The sequence below is a fragment of the Hyperolius riggenbachi genome, chromosome 10 (genome assembly GCF_040937935.1).
Source record: "Hyperolius riggenbachi isolate aHypRig1 chromosome 10, aHypRig1.pri, whole genome shotgun sequence".
NCBI classification, from domain to species: domain Eukaryota; kingdom Metazoa; phylum Chordata; class Amphibia; order Anura; family Hyperoliidae; genus Hyperolius; species Hyperolius riggenbachi.
In genome coordinates this window covers 91885891-91901737 of record NC_090655.1, presented here as the reverse complement: position 1 = coordinate 91901737, position 15847 = coordinate 91885891, and the positions used below count along the sequence as shown (strand labels likewise).

Below are 15847 nucleotides of genomic sequence, written 5' to 3'. Positions count from 1 at the left end.
TCAGCGGCAATGCAGAGCCCCCTAGGGCTGAATACATGCCTCTAATGCAAAACAGATGCAAAATTATGTGCTAACTCTAATCTAAAAATTTGAGAGTGAATTTAAAACAGTGAAGGCAGCTAGCCAATAGTATACTTACATTTAAGTTTGCACAGTGGGAGACATGGCAGCGCTTTCAAACAACCTCATACCTGAAGGATTTAACTGCAATGGTGAGCAGAGCTCCAGAAACTGGACTAAATTACACACCCAGCATACACTGCAGGCAAAGAGAGGGAGGGGGAATTAGTGATTAAGCTGCATCAGTGGGCAGAGCTCCAGAGACTGGACTATATTACACACCCTGCATCACTATAGACCAAGGGGGGGTGTTAGCTTCAGTGATAATTAGTGCACAAATTATGACCTAATAGACTTCCCCACGGCGGTGACGTACCCCCTTGGGGAAGACCTACCTCTAACCTAGCAATAAAAACATAATTCCTCGTGCTGCTATTCATAAATGGTATACACATTTCATAAGACAAACAAAACAGACAAATGATAAGCGCTCAAGGATGCACCTGAATTGTAAGCCATCAGCGGCAATGCAGAGCCCCCTAGGGCTGAATACATGCCTCTAATGCAAAACAGATGCAAAATGATGTGCTAACTCTAATCTAAAAATTTGAGAGTGAATTTAAAACAGTGAAGGCAGCTAGCCAATAGTATACTTACATTTAAGTTTGCACAGTGGGAGACATGGCAGCGCTTTCAAACAACCTCATACCTGAAGGATTTAACTGCAATGGTGAGCAGAGCTCCAGAAACTGGACTAAATTACACACCCAGCATACACTGCAGGCAAAGAGAGGGAGGGGGAATTAGTGATTAAGCTGCATCAGTGGGCAGAGCTCCAGAGACTGGACTATATTACACACCCTGCATCACTATAGACCAAGGGGGGGTGTTAGCTTCAGTGATAATTAGTGCACAAATTATGACCTAATAGACTTCCCCACGGCGGTGACGTACCCCCTTGGGGAAGACCTACCTCTAACCTAGCAATAAAAACATAATTCCTCGTGCTGCTATTCATAAATGGTATACACATTTCATAAGACAAACAAAACAGACAAATGATAAGCGCTCAAGGATGCACCTGAATTGTAAGCCATCAGCGGCAATGCAGAGCCCCCTAGGGCTGAATACATGCCTCTAATGCAAAACAGATGCAAAATTATGTGCTAACTCTAATCTAAAAATTTGAGAGTGAATTTAAAACAGTGAAGGCAGCTAGCCAATAGTATACTTACATTTAAGTTTGCACAGTGGGAGACATGGCAGCGCTTTCAAACAACCTCATACCTGAAGGATTTAACTGCAATGGTGAGCAGAGCTCCAGAAACTGGACTAAATTACACACCCAGCATACACTGCAGGCAAAGAGAGGGAGGGGGAATTAGTGATTAAGCTGCATCAGTGGGCAGAGCTCCAGAGACTGGACTATATTACACACCCTGCATCACTATAGACCAAGGGGGGGTGTTAGCTTCAGTGATAATTAGTGCACAAATTATGACCTAATAGACTTCCCCACGGCGGTGACGTACCCCCTTGGGGAAGACCTACCTCTAACCTAGCAATAAAAACATAATTCCTCGTGCTGCTATTCATAAATGGTATACACATTTCATAAGACAAACAAAACAGACAAATGATAAGCGCTCAAGGATGCACCTGAATTGTAAGCCATCAGCGGCAATGCAGAGCCCCCTAGGGCTGAATACATGCCTCTAATGCAAAACAGATGCAAAATTATGTGCTAACTCTAATCTAAAAATTTGAGAGTGAATTTAAAACAGTGAAGGCAGTGTAAGGATTAAGATATGTGGTGAACACTAACATAAAATTATGAATGCATACAGTATATATTCATGTGGCAGATGGAAGGTTACCAAGAATATTGGCTCCCAATTACAGGCATTCATAAATCCATGTCTCCACTGAGTGGCCAGATATTTTCACTGATCAAGGCTTGTTGCGAATGACAAATCAACAGATCATAGACACCAAGATTCAGGAGAACTGGGCCTTAGTAGAACATACTCTACAAACCAAATAGAGCCATAGGAAAAAATGGCCTTGGATTGGAACCCAAATAGTAGTTTCAGCTGTGCACTTCCATCCAATAATTCTTACCAGTTAGTCAAAGACACCCAGATCCACCATGAGTCAATAATCCATAAAAACCAGTGACGTCAGGGTGTCCACCTAGATTTATAGCCATAGTGCTCTTTATATGGGTCACTCGCACCAAACTATTGTGCATTACGTACTGTGATACTTAATAAAGCACTTTATGGCTATCAATCCAGGTGAACGTCGCTTGCTTTGCTTTTGTTGGAACTCCGAAGAGGCTCAAAAGTGGGAATGGTTAAAGATATCTTGGAATAAAAAAAAATACAAGGGTTGTCTAGATCTAGAATAACAGCTGTTTTCAGTTAATCCATTAAGGATTATTTCTCCACAGGTAATAATAAAGATTAACCTTTATCCTATCCTTTTTACAAGGTTTTCGACCCCTATATTGTAGCATCTCACTCCCTGCCTATGGGTTGGAGGAAATGAGATTGGGAAAGGGAGGCTTCAGTCTAATGGTGCTGAACAGTTAGACCACGTTCACAGTGGGGCATTGCGTTGTGTTTTCTGTGTAACAAATGCAACAGAACAGAAAAGTCGTTCCGCAAGTTATAACCACGTTGCGCTGCATATAGCGAAGTATACAGTCAATGAAAAGTATGCTTCACTGTACCTGTTAGCACGCGCATTTAGCAGTAACTCACTGCTTGCACTGTGTTACCATACCGCGACCCTCCGCACTGTGAATAACAGATGGGAGGAGCATTGCAGTGCAGTAAGCGGCATTACAAAGTGGCCGTTAACACCACACCACTGAACGGGGCCTTACCAGCGTTCTGCAGTCATGTGGCAAGCGGTCCATGGAGGATAGAGGTTAACCCGATGTATGCAAGTTAAATTACACAGGCAGAATACCTTGCGTGGCAAATGCCCCTTGTATAGGTAGGTATATGTTTATACAATGACAGTACTTCAAAATTATTTCAAAATTCAAAATGATTTGTGGCCTAACGCACGTCGCAGCTCTCAGGCTGCTTCGTCAGAGGCAAACAGCTGATCTGTGGTATATCAGAGAGCCATCCAGAGCCTATAGTTCGCAGGACAAATATGATTGAAATAGAACAAGATGCAGCAAAAGCTACACCTCTTAAAGTCAAGCAGAGTAGGGCAGTGTTCACACTTGGACTATTGAGTGTCAATGGAGAATTGGACTTCTACTAAAATTTGCCAAATTGCTGTAACAATTGCGGAACTTCCTCCGTGATCAGCGCACAACGCGTGCGCTGATACGGCGGAAATCCTCCACAAGCGTATAATTGCAGGAACCCAGCAAAAGGTGCTACGCACCCGTAGAGGGAAATTCCTGTCGGCAGATGGCGTTGTGGAGTGCAGAGGAACTAATCCTCTGTACCTCCACAAATGCCAGACAGGAATTGTACGAAGCGCAGAACGCAATCGCAAGAGAAGCGATTGCGAATGAGAACGAGCAAAGGGACAGGTTGTATGTGTGTGCACCAAACTAGTCGTCAACCCGCGACGGTGCACACACCACAGCAGATAAGAAGTAGGAACGCGATCGCGAGATGTGCGATCGCCAGACGTGACACAAGGTTATAGCAAGGCAGAGCACGAGAGTAGCAAAGGCACAGCAAATCATACAATGAGGAGATACGGAAAATAACAAACGCTAGCTAAACGCGAACACTGCACTCATTCGCAACAGTGCACGCGTTTATGCGCGGTCTCCACGTGATAAGCACAATAGAGACAAGCACGCCTAACTAACCATCGACAGACAAACATGAAACACAGGACGCGAACGCTTGCTTAACGGTTACCTCACCGAGCCTCCAGCAAGCGTTCGTAGCAGACAAGACAGACACACGAAAACAGGGACAAGCGAGAGATAGGATCCACAGCACTAGCGAAAGTGGCTAGCGCGATCCAGGAAGACAGAACACAAGGATCCACAGCACTAGCGCAGGATGCCAGTGCGATCCAGGTAGACAGAACAGAAGAATCCACAGCACTAGCGCGAAGCGAGTGCGATCCAGGCAGACAGAACAGAGTAGCAGACCAGAAGGATCCACAGCACTAGCGCAGGATGCTAGTGCGATCCAGGTACAGATCAGAAGGGGCTACCAGTAACAACCGCTGTTCCGGTTAGCACCCAGACACACAGAACGATTTCCTGTCGACCACCGCTGGGACAGGACAATCGCAACAGACAAACAAAACAGATAAGCAATCCTAACTGCACTAAGGAAACATGCCCAGTGCAGTTTCCAGGGATTACTCTAAGCTGATCTTTAAACAAAGAGCAAGGCTGACACTCCTCCAGGAGTGTTTCACAGGAAGGAATCCTTGTGACCAGCCAAGCATTGTGGGAAACACATAGTACTTATAGTACACGCCTCCAATGAATGTGGCCAGGCAATTTGAATGACAACGTATGCAAATTCCTCAGCAAGCACCAGCTGCAAAACTGACAGAAGCTCTCCTTTCCAGAGTCCTGCAGCATGCAAACCTAAACAATGGTCAAAAAGCTGCCTGCCTGCACAGGCAGCTGAGCAGATCATTACAATTGCATTTGTGTTTGCACATGTCCGAAGAAACTTAAAAGCATAAAACTGCACACTGCATGTAAATTCCCACTGACTTTCATTAGTTGCGGTAAAATAAAAAAGTGAGAGAACATTTGCATATGAACGCAAATTTTAACATAAAGTTCATTTTTTCGCAATAAGTGTGAACCCTGCCTTACTGCACGCCAGCTTCTATGACATGACGCCACCTGCAAACCAGAGGAGGAATCCTTTGACATTGTGGTGGAGCAGTGTCTTATTAAGGGCAACACTTATTGAAGGTGTATAAGCATCTTAAGACAGTCCTGTGTCTATTCAGTTTTAGGGCCCAATTTCACTTCAGCCAGCACCTGATGTGATGCGAGAAGGCATCCGAATCACTCTAACTTTTAGTTTTTTTGTTGCTACATTCCGTCTGCTTCCCCCCTCCCCCCCCCCACATGCAAATCGGACGGCAGCCGGCAGGAAGTAGCATACGGGGAAATGCTGCAAATTGCCCCTAGTCTAAATGAGCTGTAAGGCAACCTCTATGTGAACTACAGTGCCCAGCATTCGCAGTGGGGCTATGTCCTTATGGAATGCAAGATATGTCTGCACAGCCTTCAAATGATGTGAAAAGGCTGCAATTCTTGTAGGCTTGTCACAGGAAGTCATGGCAATCAACCCATAAATGCAGAAGTTCTTTCTCAGTTAATAATTAAACATGAAGCAATAAAACCTCATTAATTGACTTCATTTGCTAGAGTTATTCATCAACCTGCTCAGTGTTATAAGGTGTCCACTTGTGTTTTTTGAGGAGTGCCATAAAGAGTTTGTTCTGTATTTGCACTCCTGCAGACTGGGGTTGTTACCCAGGACAATGGCAGGCTTGTGTTTTGCAACCTGTGTGCCATATGATTAGCTGTTCTGTGATCACTGAAGCTGACATCTATGCTTCAACCTGCCTGGAACCTTCACCTGTTGGGACATGTTGAGTAGGTTGGTGTCTCGTATTCCTGGAATGGAGTGGATGTTATTGGTGTGAGCAGCACAGTATCAAGAAATATAAATTGAGACTGAATTTAGCATTTAATATTATATATATATATACTAGCAGACCCAAGCCCGTTTAAGAACAAGCTCTAGGGTCTGTGTTTTTCGCCGCCGCATGCACCCGACGCACACGCGTATTTGTGTTTAGCATTTTGACACTTTTAGCAAGCGGGATCCCATATGGCACAGCAGTTGTTCGACAGCCTACATCTCGGACTCACCATGGATAGGCTGTGTTTTTTGACACCCACATTTTGGGTGTAAAGTGGGGGAGTCGCCCTCTCCCCAGGGGATATACCGGGGAGTGTGCTTCAGCATGTATAACTACCTGTCCTTGCTCCGGCTTGCTACCTCTGGTGGCCCCTGCAGATTTACAAACTGGCCAATAGAGTTCCATGCTCATTGTGGTCACATGACAGTAAGCCTGGATCTCTGTTGGTTAGTTCAGAAACTTCAAGGGACACCAGAGGAAGCAAGCCAGAATAAGGACAGGTAGCAGTGCATGCTAAAGCACACTCATATGTGCTCGCTGCACCCATCGATATTGACAAATTGGTGCTCTGCATGCCGGCCCATTGGAGGTTGCCCAATCAGCCGGTCATAGGTGTGGCCTATTTGTTAGGACAAAATTGTGTGTATGGCCCAGTGCACACCAAAACCGCTAGCAGATCCGCAATACGCTAGCGGTTTTGGGAGCTGATTTCAGAGCGATTCTAGGTATGTTTAGAGAGGTTTTCTAAACATACCTAGCGGTTTTGCGTGCGTTTTTGTGTAGCAGATTACACATATTGTTACAGTAAAAGCTGTTACTGAACAGCTACTGTAACAAAAATGCCTGGCAAACCGCTCTGAACTAGCATTTTTCAGAGCGGTTTGCGTGTTTCCTATACTTTACATTGAGGACGAAACGCTTCCGAAAACCGCAAACGCGCAGCAGGAGGTGCGTTTGCGGCTTGGCAAAAACCGCAAACCGCCGGTGTGCACCATCCCATTGCAATACATTAGACAAGCGTTTTTAGAGGCGGATGCGGCCGGCGGATCGCTCCAAAAACCGCTCGGTGTGCACTGGGCCTAAGTGTGTGTGTCAGTGTATGCAGGGGAGGGATTATCCACACCAGTGTTCTCCCCCAATTTCCCCCAGAAGGCATGAAAAGTAACCAGGTGGGGCGCGAGGGGAGAATGCAGGGCCAGCTCAACTCTGCTTACAGCACAGGAGGAGGATGAGGAGGTGAGCCAATGACAGCCGGGTGCACACCAAAATTAGCCAGGTAGAGCACCTGGCTAAGATCTTTATAGTGATGACTGCAGTCATTGCGCTTACCCTTTGACCTTATTCAGCAAATGCATCAGCAGCTTGTTTATAGTAAGTTATATAAATCGGTTACCGTCCATGGATGGATATCTTAGGGCTAGTTTACAATCGGAGCTTGGAGCGCCGGTAGCCCGCAATCGCCCCCGAAACTCTGCATGCAGCGCATTTGCAATAAAACGCAAACGCTGCAGTGTGAATGTATCCATAGTACATTAGTAGCAGCAGAGGGAAATGGCAGCGCTTCCAAACAGACGCTGCACCTGAATTGACTACCTGCACAGGTATGCAGAGCTCAAATAACGGGCAGGTTACACACCTTGCATTCAAAACAGGTACAGTAAAGGGGGGCGTTAGCTTCAGCATAAGTTGTGCACAAATGATCCCTAATAGACTCTCCAACGGCGGTGACGTGCCCCATAGGAGAGAAACTAACCACTAATCTAGCAGTGAAACATATAAAAAAGTGAAGCATGTTCAAACAATGAAAATTGTCCAAAAAAAAGAAAAAAAAAAGGTTAAAACCTCAAACTAATGTAACAGTGAAACATATTCAACAGTGAAACATATCCAACAGTGAACCCTAGCTAGTCTAAAATTAAAATCATAATCCTTACCTGGTGCAGCTAGCCATAAATGGTATACACATTTGTTCAGAAGACAGCAAGCAATGGGCAGCGCTCACAGGCTGCAAGTGAAGTGAAAGCTCCAGAGACATGCCCAGCCCCTTGGGGCTAAATACACACCCTGAATACAAATCAGATGCAAATCATGTGCTAACACTAATCTAAATTCTAAAATTTGAATGCAAGCTGACACCCCTGGAGGCAGCTAGCCTGAAGTATACTTAAGTTTTGTACAGCAGAGGGAAATGGCAGCGCTTCCAAACATAACAGGGATAATTTGTGCACAACTTATGCTGAAGCTAACGCCCCCCTTTACTGTACCTGTTTTGAATGCAAGGTGTGTAACCTGCCCGTTATTTGAGCTCTGCATACCTGTGCAGGTAGTCAATTCAGGTGCAGCGTCTGTTTGGAAGCGCTGCCATTTCCCTCTGCTGTACAAAACTTAAGTATACTTCAGGCTAGCTGCCTCCAGGGGTGTCAGCTTGCATTCAAATTTTAGAATTTAGATTAGTGTTAGCACATGATTTGCATCTGATTTGTATTCAGGGTGTGTATTTAGCCCCAAGGGGCTGGGCATGTCTCTGGAGCTTTCACTTCACTTGCAGCCTGTGAGCGCTGCCCATTGCTTGCTGTCTTCTGAACATTAGTAGCAGCGCTTTGCTGATCGCCGGTAATCACCAAATTGATGAAGAATCACCAAATGTGAATCAGCCCTTATTATTTCCTTAAAGTTTTAATTTACTTTTTTTTTTTTTTTTTTTACAACATGACTCTAGCTCTGTTTTACATGGTGTGCATTGCCTCTTATTTGATTTTATTGTGCCAGTTACATCCTGCTTAGTTTATTTCAATACATTATGAACCAAAGTGAATTCCTAAATAGAAATTAGGCCCAAGGGTGAATAAGCTTTCTTATTTATTAAGCATCATGTTCCTTCTAGCAGCGACCTCAACATGCCAACACAATATCCATATTAGAGTTAAAAGGTATACTTAGACTTCCCTCCAGGTCACATTTACAGGTCACTGAATTTTTAATGCAGCTTATGTAACATAATCACTAAAATATAGAGTGGACATACTGTATGTGTGTGTGTGTTTTGTGACCACATATAGAATGATTTATACAGCACCATCTCATTCCTTGGCACTATACAGCGTAAGAAGCATGGGTATGTAAAAGGACAGGCATTGGTACATAAGAACTGGGGCCCGCTAGAAATTGCAAAACGCAATTACTAAGCACTTTTTGTAGTGATTTTAGTAGTGTTTTTCCAAAGGGATTTCTGGCAATTTTTTTTTTTTTTTAACAAATCAGTTTTGTTTTGTAAAAGTAAACAAGCTATAGATACAGATACAGAAATGGCAGCACTGTTTTCCAGTATGAGAAAGTTAATGCATAACAAAACATCATGGCAACAGCATATAATCATATTATATGTACATAAAATGGTTTAGAAGATGAACAGCTGTACATAATAGTAAATATATGTATAAATGGATACATCAAGATTGCATGTAGTTACGGATAATAATGTACATGTCAGTACCAACCAGTGCCGCTGGAAAAAAGACTAGAGAGGTGTAAGAGAGAAAGGAGAAGGTATAGGAAAGAGAAGAGAAGGAAGAAGAGAAGAGGGGAAAGAGAATGGCTTTTGGACCCGCCTCCGGACCACCCCCAAAGATCAGTCACCAGCAGTAAGTATTTTAAATCGGTTAACAATCAGGGTTGGACCCAGCAGTTGTAATATTATTATACCACGGTGCCCAGATTTTATCAAATCGCTACGGACAATTACGATTTTTGTAAGTCATTCGATATAGCAGAAGGGCTGTGTTTATTGTACGTTTCCAGCAGTTTATTGATGGTAGGGTATCTCCTTTCCATACACGTAGTATTTCCTTTCGGCCATAATAGCATAATATACGTATCAAGTATTGGGTGTGCTTGCCGCAAGAGGGCTCATCAAATAGTCCTAACAGTGCTAGTTTGGGTGTACAGATGAATTGGGAGTCCAAAATGTCATTTATGATATTAAATATTTCGTTCCAAAATGGTTTTAGTTTATCACAGCTCCAGAACATATGAAAAAATGTTCCAGTCTCAGTAGAGCATCTATGGCATATTGCACTATGTGAGTCGCATATCTTATGCATTCTTTCAGGAGTGAGATAGGTTCTGTGCAAAAACTTGACCTGTACTAATCTGTCTCTAGCAGAAATAGGAATTTTGATATAGTCATCTAGAATGTCTTCCCAATCAGTATTGTCTAAGCCAGGTATGTCTTGGTTCCACTTTTCTTGACAACTGAGAAGTTTTTCATTATTTCTCTGTAGGAGAGCAGAATAAATTACTGATAAGGGTTTATCTAGGTTTTGTGTCATAAGAATTTGTTCCATGTGATTGGCCTCTAGGGTAGGGGCGCCATTGGGGAATTGTGCCGAGAAGGCATGTCGGAGTTGTAAGTATCGAAAGAACATTTTATTTGAGAGGGAGAATGCTTGCTTCAATTCGTTGAAAGTTAATAATGACCCGTTCTTAATTAGCAGTTTTGAATTTAATGGCGATATGTACAGCTTTTACCATTTCCTCTTTTTTTTTTTTTTTTCTTCTTTTGGTTATGATTAGTAAAATTGCTGCCAAATAGATTTGTATGAGTGATTGAAAACACATTTTGCAGCCATCTTATAAATTGTATTGGAGCACAGTCGCTCCAACCTCCATTGACTTTCATTAGCCTAGGTGCTTTTTGAACGGCCAGCTTTAAATACATTGCATCCACATCTAGAATAGATAATGTAATGGTTAAAGGACTACTGTAGGGGGTAGGGGAAAAAAAGTTGTACTTACCTGGGGCTTCTAATGGTCCCCTGCAACCGTCCTATTCCCACGCAGCCACTCACCGATGTTCTGGTCCCCGTCTCCGGTTTACTTCTGGAATTTTCGACTTTAAAGGGGGACCATTAGAAGCCCCAGGTAAGTTTAACTCTTTTTTTTTTTTTTTTCCCCCACCCCCTACAGTACTTCCTTGACGTGGGAGACCAGGGTTTGAATCCTGACTAGGGTCAGTACCTACTTAGTAAGACTTCCTAACACTGCATCAAAATGCATTGCATATGAAAACAAAAGTGTGTTACAAAACCACAATGGCGCTTTGAGTCCACCAGGAGAAAAGCGCAATATAAATGTTCTGTGTTTGTTTGTTTGACATTACTCAGTGCATGAAGTCAGTGAATTTTTTTGAACAGAATTCTTAAAGGGGTTCTTTCGCGAAAAAAGTAGGCAGTTAAAACATGTGACAGATGACAGGTTTTGAGCCAGTCCATCTTTTTAAGGGGGATTCTCAGTGCTTTCTTTGTTTTCAACAGCATTTCCTGCATAGCAGTTTAACTGCCAAAATAGCAAGATACCAGCCGGCCTCCTTAATCACTTGCACACTATTATGTCAGTTAGATTTTGCAACTGAAAACAAAGCTGTTGAAAACAAAGAAAGCACTGAGAATCCCCCTTAAAAAGATGGACTGGCCCAAAACCTGTCATCTGTCACATTTTTTAACTGCCTACTTTTTTCGCGAAAGAACCCCTTGAAAGGAAAACTATTGCGAAAAAGTAGGCAGTTAAAATCTGTCACAACTGACAGGTCTTGGGCCAGTCTATCTCCTATTGGGGGGATTCTCAGGGTTTTCTTTGTTTTCAACAGCAGTATACTCTGTACAGCGCTGCGAAAGATGTTGGCACTATATAAATGCTAAATAAACAATAATAATTCAATTCCTATTTCCCTTATATCCATGGCAGGTAAAACAACCCAGGCATGTGATCAGGCCAGCACTGCTTCCCTGCCTGCTGTGTGAATTGACTTTCAGTTCTTAAGGGTAGTACACACTAGCAATTTTGATTGACCAATGATTGCTCAATTTTACCACCTCCATGTAGTATGACCATTTACCTATATAATCTTCATAGAATTGAAAATCTGTTTGGCCCTCATACTACATGGAGGTGGTAAAATTAAGCAATCATTGGTCAATCAAAATTGCTAGTGTGTACTAGCCTTTAGTTTTGTAGTTCCAGCTTTGTAATAATGGCTTGTAACACTGCTAGATTTTATTGTGTCTCCTTTATGGAGTTTGTGTAATTTAGGCAAATTCCATTGGATCTGCTCTCCAGCTATTATGATCTTTCTGTTGTGTAGTTCCTGTTGTGTAGTTCCTGTGTTTAGAGCCCATCACTAATGTATGCAGATGACTTTCTGGTAATGAGCTGCTATATCCTGCTGGATAATGATGGAAAAGACCCCCCCCCCCCCTCCTCCTCTGTAATAAGCTGCTCAATGCGTGGGACGGCCGTCGGCTTCTGTCCGCCTCTTGTTTCTGTGAACAGTTACATTAGTGAGAGCTCTTCCTGCTCTGTTGTATCTGGATTGAAAAATTAAGACGTAGTATGGCCGTATCAGCCAGGGATTAATACTTGTTTTGGCCTGTTAATATGTCCTATAGCATGGAGTCAAACAGGACAACCAAGGGAAATGGCACAGTTTGGTGACCATGTAAACCACTTAAAGAGGACATGTAGTGAAAATGACATAATGAGTAAAATTGCTTATTTTTTTTTTTTTTACAATATATTCATTTATAGATTATTTAGTCAGTGTTTGCCCAAAGATTGTAAAATCTTTCCTCTCCCTGATTTACATTCTGAAATGTATCACTGGTGGTGACCTCTTTAGTTCTGCCAGGTGATCTGTATGGAATGTTCGTTACTATGCACAGACGGAGGTATTGCTTGCTCTGCAGTTGGAAAAAGCAATTATTTCCCACAATGCAACAAGGTTCACAGACAGCAAACAGTCAGGACCATGGCTATGACCTCACACTGTGGGAGGGGTTTTACCACAATATCAGCCACACAGACCCTTCCTCCCCCCACCCCCTAGAAGTTTCTTCTAGGAGATAATTTTTCGTCCTCAGTTTAAAATCACTTTTTAGCATTAGCATAATAATCTTTAACGGAAAACATTTATTTGTTACAGCTGATAAAATCCTGCAATAAATCTGCAGTGTGTCTACTTCCTGCTTTCATGGAAGTAGACAGAGGTTTAACATCCTGTGTTTAACAATTAGTTGCTCTGCAGAGGCAGTCAGCTGATACAGCTGAGAGATCAAATTATGGTGGTGATTACTTACAGACAGAGATGGATTAAGATGTATTGTGGCCCTAGGTAAGGTAGTAGATTTGGGCCCCCTTATGGTCCTTTTGGTAAGCGTAAGTGGAGAGAGGTGGAAGAAAGGTGGCAGGTGAGCCCCTTTACACCCACTAGGCCCCAAGCACCTGCCTAGGTTGCCTGGCGGATAATCCGGCTCTGCTCACAGATGAGGGGGAATTAGACAGACTAAACTCTCTAAATACAGACAGGGTGCATTTCTCTGTTTTCCCTTCTTCAGGTCCACTTGTGTTTTATTGGTGATGTTTGAAAACATCTCCCTGGAGAAAACGGGAGAAAGTGTAATAGGACATGTGTCATGACATCCTGATTAACAAGAATATTGATAAATGCTTTCCTTACAGGTAGGGCCCGTTTCCACTTGTGCGGTGCGAATTAGTCGCGGAAAACGCAAAATGCATTTGCACGCGTATGCAAATTTTACTGTGAGTTTTCGCATATGTTAGTAAGTATGTGATTTTAACCATGTCAGTGCCTGTGTGCTTTTACATTGATTTTATGCGAATAAGCTCACGAATTCGCGGTAAAATTCGCATACGAAAATGCATGCGAATTTCCTAATAAATACACTGTGTATGCGAATTCTGTGGGGTCTACCATGCAGATTTTTTCTGCACAGGAAACAGGCCCATCCACTTGTATTGTCTATGCGAATCTGCATGCAGGAAACGCATGCAGATTCGCTCTAGTGGAAATGGGCCCGTAGTGATGAGCTCACGAGTAGTGAGCTATTCGAATCCATGATTAAAATGAGGCTTGATTGCCTCAGCTGTACGGCTGGGAGAGAGGGGGTTACTTACCCATAAGTCTGCGGTCTTCTATGCCTTCTAAACGGCTTGCACGGGTCCTATTGGACGCGTTGCAAGACTCACTACGCGTACTTCCTCCTTCCAGCCTGAAGGAGGAAGTGCGCGTAGTGAGTCTTGCAATGCGTCCAATAGGACGCGTGCAAGATGTTTGGAACGCATAGAGGGCCGCGGACTTATGGGTAAGTAACCCCCTCTTTCCCAGCCGCACAGCTGATGCGCAGTTCGCCCGTGAGCGTACCCCTGTCTTGCTCCTGTGGCTGGGAGCATTCTGCACAGGCGCAAGGTGGTCATGGGAGCGTGTGTGTGTGTGTGTGTGTGTGGGGGGGGGTGACTGGCCAAGCTAACAGGGTTTCCACCGGGCAAACAAGTAGACGGAGGAAGACGGCATATGAGCGATCGGTGCAAAGGGGGCTGAAGGAAGCCCCAGGTATGTATAATACTTTTGTATCCTAGATCTCAGGTACACTTTAAACAGTCCATTTTTCCTAGCCTTTCCTCCATGCAGGAGTGCTTCCTTCTCCTGGACATAGGAGGGCCGCACTCGCACAGGCCCAATCTGCAGGTAGATACCTATTTGAATTTCTTTTGTTAAATAGCTATAGAGGGTCCCAGTGCTGGTACGGTAAACTATAGAAGTATGTGGGAAGCCCTCTGGACCATTCAGAGGCATCCCACTATTGAGGTAGGTAATTTGTTTTTATAAGCCATTGCAGGTGTCCTATAATTAGCTCCCACAGAGAGAAATGATGCCCTTTTTAAGCTTTGCATCCCTGTCCTGTTAGTATTTGCACAGCCTCACAGAGAATGTATAGCCTCTAATTACTTTTAAGAAAAGCTGCCTTGGCAGTCCCACTGCTCCAACTGCAATAGGAAAGCTTTGGTTTATTAACTCATTAAATGTAAACAAAAAATAAAGAACGCTGTAAAGTTCTAGGCAGAATTGATGCGCTCTGCGCATTTCATTAATGCATATAGTAAACTGTAATATGTCACCGACTTGAGCCATAGGAAAACATGGACATTACCTTGCTCATCAGTTGTCCTTTCAGTTATAACTGAGAGCAACTCATAAATAACTGACAGCAACTGATATAATTCAGTTCTGACGAAATCTTGTCAGAAATGAAAGGAATTGTTGTAAGAAGAAACTGGTGAGCTTCTGAGAGAAACTGACATTGAGGTAAGTACGTAATATTCATTTGCAGGTACATTGTATTTATTTTAAATAATTGTGCTCAGTTCAGGTTCCCTTTAAATGGGAACAGTAGTGAGAGGTATATGGAGGCTGCCATGTTTATTTCCTTTTAAGCAATACCAGTTGCCTGGCAGCCCTGCTGAACCTCTGCCTCTAATACTATTAGCCATAGCCCCTGAACAAGAATGCAGCAGATCAGGTGTTTCAGACTTTAAAGTCAGATCTGACAAGACTAGCTGCATGCTTGTTTCTGGTGTTATTCAGATACTACTGCAGAGAAATAGACCAGCAGGGCTGCCAGGCAACTGGTATTGATTAAAAGGAAATAAATATGGCAGCCTCCGTATACCTCTTACTTCAGTTCCCCTTTAATGTAGCTAGCACTTGCCTAGCCTCATAACGGAGATAAGTCTATGCTCTGGCGTATACCGGTAATAGATTTATCCTTCACACAATGCTGTCCTGTAGCCCACAGACATGTAGTTTCCTGTTATAGGAAGACACATGAGTTATAAATATTAAACAGGTCTCTGGCAGGAACACTTCTAAGGCTGAACAGATACTGTATTGATTTTTCCACTCTAAACCAGTTAACTCCTTTTTTAAGCCTTTTTTAATCTATATTTCATTGGAGAACAGTGTTGTTTATCTCTCATTTCAGTGTTTTTTCCAGTCAGGTTTATGGTGAATCTACAGGATGATTATTCACAGTGCGGAGCTGATAATGATTCTGTCCTTCACAGAGAAGGAGCACTAATGAAAGAGCAACATTAATATTGTAAAGATGTCTTGTCATAAATATTTAATGGCGTGAATCATCTCTAATGAGTGAATGGGAATGACATTATTACTGTGGATTTTTGCGACCCACAAACTAAAAAAGAACAGCATTACTTTTCATGAAATTAATATTAAGTCCTGCGGACATTCAAATAATGTATAATA

At 43.0% G+C, this 15847-nt stretch overlaps 1 protein-coding gene across 2 annotated transcripts in view; it reads left to right on the top strand.

Moving 5' to 3' along the window:
- The window catches only part of STAMBPL1 (STAM binding protein like 1), a 107489-nt gene that overhangs the window by 50371 nt on the left and 41271 nt on the right, over positions 1–15847 (top strand). The gene's annotated exons all lie outside the window — the stretch shown is intronic.